The following is a 4608-nucleotide window of genomic DNA, read 5'->3' as shown; positions in this document are numbered from 1 at the left end:
ATGTATGTATGTATGTATGTATGTATGTATGTATGTATGTATGTATGTATGTATGTATGTATGTATGTATGTATGTATGTATGTATGTATGTATGTATGTATGTATGTATGTATGTATGTATGTATGTATGTATGTATGTATGTATGTATGTATGTATGTATGTATGTATGTATGTATGTATGTATGTATGTATGTATGTATGTATGTATGTATGTATGTATGTATGTATGTATGTATGTATGTATGTATGTATGTATGTATGTATGTATGTATGTATGTATGTATGTATGTATGTATGTATGTATGTATGTATGTATGTATGTATGTATGTATGTATGTATGTATGTATGTATGTATGTATGTATGTATGTATGTATGTATGTATGTATGTATGTATGTATGTATGTATGTATGTATGTATGTATGTATGTATGTATGTATGTATGTATGTATGTATGTATGTATGTATGTATGTATGTATGTATGTATGTATGTATGTATGTATGTATGTATGTATGTATGTATGTATGTATGTATGTATGTATGTATGTATGTATGTATGTATGTATGTATGTATGTATGTATGTATGTATGTATGTATGTATGTATGTATGTATGTATGTATGTATGTATGTATGTATGTATGTATGTATGTATGTATGTATGTATGTATGTATGTATGTATGTATGTATGTATGTATGTATGTATGTATGTATGTATGTATGTATGTATGTATGTATGTATGTATGTATGTATGTATGTATGTATGTATGTATGTATGTATGTATGTATGTATGTATGTATGTATGTATGTATGTATGTATGTATGTATGTATGTATGTATGTATGTATGTATGTATGTATGTGTATGTATGTATGTATGTATGTATGTATGTATGTATGTATGTATGTATGTATGTATGTATGTATGTATGTATGTATGTATGTATGTATGTATGTATGTATGTATGTATGTATGTATGTATGTATGTATGTATGTATGTATGTATGTATGTATGTATGTATGTATGTATGTATGTATGTATGTATGTATGTATGTATGTATGTATGTATGTATGTATGTATGTATGTATGTATGTATGTATGTATGTATGTATGTATGTATGTATGTATGTATGTATGTATGTATGTATGTATGTATGTATGTATGTATGTATGTATGTATGTATGTATGTATGTATGTATGTATGTATGTATGTATGTATGTATGTATGTATGTATGTATGTATGTATGTATGTATGTATGTATGTATGTATGTATGTATGTATGTATGTATGTATGTATGTATGTATGTATGTATGTATGTATGTATGTATGTATGTATGTATGTATGTATGTATGTATGTATGTATGTATGTATGTATGTATGTATGTATGTATGTATGTATGTATGTATGTATGTATGTATGTATGTATGTATGTATGTATGTATGTATGTGTAATCTAGTTTTACTAATAGTTGTTTATGTTTGGTATTTGGATATTAAATTTATGTTCTACTTATTTATACTAAATTAGTTTTATCAGTAGTTGTTTATATATGATTTTGGATGTTCAATTTTTTTCACAGGTGATGAGTATAGTTGAGAATTACAGCGGTGATGAAAGGGAAAAGAAAGAGATTTTACAACGCATGGAATATTTTAACCAATTATTTGTTGTTGCATCTTCTTGTGCAATTATATTACGAGAAGTATATATTGAAGCAACCATGCATGAATTCAAAACAGTTAGGTGAGACATGGATCCGAGAGATCCTTGACGGTCACGAATCACGTTGTATAATTAATTTTAGGATGTCTAAAATGGTATTCACAAGTTTGTTGAGAGTTTTGGAGACAAGATACAACTTGAAAACTTCAAGAAACATATCTTCTAGTGAAATGTTGGGAATTTTTTTATACATCTTGGGCACTGGTGCAAAAGTTTCCCAATGTCGAGAAAGATTTCAAAGGTCTGAATCATCAATAAGTCAATACTTTGCAATTGTGCTTGAGAAAGTTTCAAGGATGGCCACTGATCTAATTGCACCCAAAGATCCTTTTTTTAGCTCAATACCCGAACAAATACGTAATGATTCTAGATATCTGTCACATTTTAAGATTAAAATTTAATTTAATTTATTATATTTTAATATTTTTGGTCGACTAAAAAGATGCACGAGACTAATTTGATTATTTGCTCAGGATTGCATAGGTGAAATTGATGGTACTCATATTGCCGATATTCTTCCACCAAATGAACAAATTCCCTATATTGGAAGAAAAGGTATCCCGACTCAAAATGTTATGGCAGTATGTGATTTTAATATGTGTTTCACCTTTGTCATGGCTGGATGGTAGGGATCGGCACATGACACTAGAATATTTCTTGATGCAATTCGAGATCCAAAATACAAATTTTCGCACCCACCAAATGGTTAGATATTTTATTTATGTGATTTTTTAAATAATAAAATATAAGTTCTTTAATTGATAATTTTTATAAAAATAATTCTTGGATTAATTGTTTGTTATATTTTGACATGTAGGAAAATATTATTTTGTTGATTTTGGATATCCTCAAATGAAAGTTTATCTTGGACCATATAGAGGTCAGCGATATCATTTACTTGACTTTTGTAGAGGTGGACCAGTATTTGGTAAAGAATAGATATTCAATCATTCACATTCATCATTACATAGTGTGATTGAACGAACTTTTGGTGTTTTGAAAAAAAAATGGGTCATTTTAAGGCATATGTCAAGTTATAGTTTTGAAAAGCAAACAATGATCGTTGTTGCTACAATGACGATACACAATTTTATCCGAAAACATGCCGATCGAAATGATGCAGATTTTATGGAATACGAAGATATTAACTGGGCATATGGGAATATTATTGATTCAGAAAATGCGCATAGTCGAGAAAGTGGTGATGATGACAACGACGATGATGATGGTGATGATGACGATGAATCAAACAATTCAAGTAGTTTTGAAATGGAGTTAACAAAAGATGCTATAGCATCTAGTTTAATGAATTCACTTTAAATTGTAAATGCTATTGTAAAATTTTTAGTATTTATATTTGGTATATAAATATTATCCCTTTTTGAAACTTTAATACAAATATATGTAATATTTTAATTTGTTAAGTTTATGTTTTCTATGTTATGTTAATATCTAAAATGAGTTATATATTTAAATACATTTTAAAATAAAATAATACAAATGTATTAAAAGCATTAATTAAAATAAAAATAATTTTAAAATAATATAGTTGTGTCAATATCTAATTACAAATATTTAATTATTATATTTAAATATAGTTTATATATTCTAATTAAATTTAATAAATAATTACTATTAATTAATTAGAAATATGTAAAATTAATATTATATATTAAAATATTAACAATAAGTTATAATAAATTATTTTTTTATATTTTTGCTAAAATATCATAATATTAACTAATTTGAACATTATTTAAATACATATTTGTTACTTTATAATCTCATGTCTAAAATAGACATTTTATTTCTCAAAAGTACTTTTTTGACAGAAATACCAAATACTCAAAATTTTTAAAAGTACTTCTGAAAAGTACTTTTCCACAACACTTCTCAAAAGCACATTTTAAAAGCATTGCCAAACTAACCCTAAATCTCTATTATCTCCTACCCTCTTAATATGTTCCTAATATATTTCCCCCATTTCACCATCAAACTCCCCATTAACAGTGCCTTGATTTTCTCCCCAAAATCACCAAGTGTCGTGAAATGCGATCCCCCAAATGCACCGCCGGAACCGTCGTTCTCCCCTCCCCTATAACTTAACCTCTCCCTTTCTGTCACTCCACCACCATCCAAGAGTCAAAGGGCACCTCTTCCACCTTCTGTTCAAGACTCGACTTATCCATAACCGGAAGATAACAGTCAGATTCTACCTTCGGTGTTGTCGTCTTATCCTCAGAGCACAAATCCGCTATATGCCCATAAAGCCCATACTTGAAGCAATTGTTTAACAGGCCTTCATATTCAACTCGTTGAAGACGGCAATTGATTCTAACATTGGACATTAGTGGCTTTTTCAAATCGACACAGGCCGCCAGCTGTGCAAACTATCCCCTACGAGCACAGTTCGTGTCAACATCTAACTTTACCGTCGATATAATTTTTTGACCAATTGCCTTGAAAAGAAAATTTGAGTAATACCCCTCTGGTAATCTCGAAAGCCATATCCAAATGACCTGCAATTCAACCCCACTCTGGGTGGTTGAAAAATCCGGTGACCATGGTCGAACAGTCAGATACCGTCCAAATATTACCCACGATCCCGCAACTAAGGCCTTGTTATAGTCGTTCTTGTCCTGAAATCTAACCAGAAAAAAAATCTTTCTCAAGATCCATAAGGTGAATCGGGCATTTTGGGTTCCATAGTAAGGTAATTTTGTTCAACAACACATTAAATCCAATCTCCCCCAGCATTTTCATGATAATTGTTCTAGCCATTCAACGTTCAATATACTTTTGTACCCTATCAGATAATGTGATCGACGGTACACCTTCAACAACTTCAGTTAACACATCACCTTCTGTTAG

The sequence above is a fragment of the Gossypium raimondii genome, chromosome 8, assembly GCF_025698545.1.
Source record: "Gossypium raimondii isolate GPD5lz chromosome 8, ASM2569854v1, whole genome shotgun sequence".
In the NCBI taxonomy this organism is placed as follows: Eukaryota; Viridiplantae; Streptophyta; class Magnoliopsida; order Malvales; family Malvaceae; genus Gossypium; species Gossypium raimondii.
The sequence above is the reverse complement of the archived record's forward strand: the minus strand, read 5'-3'. Positions refer to the sequence as shown.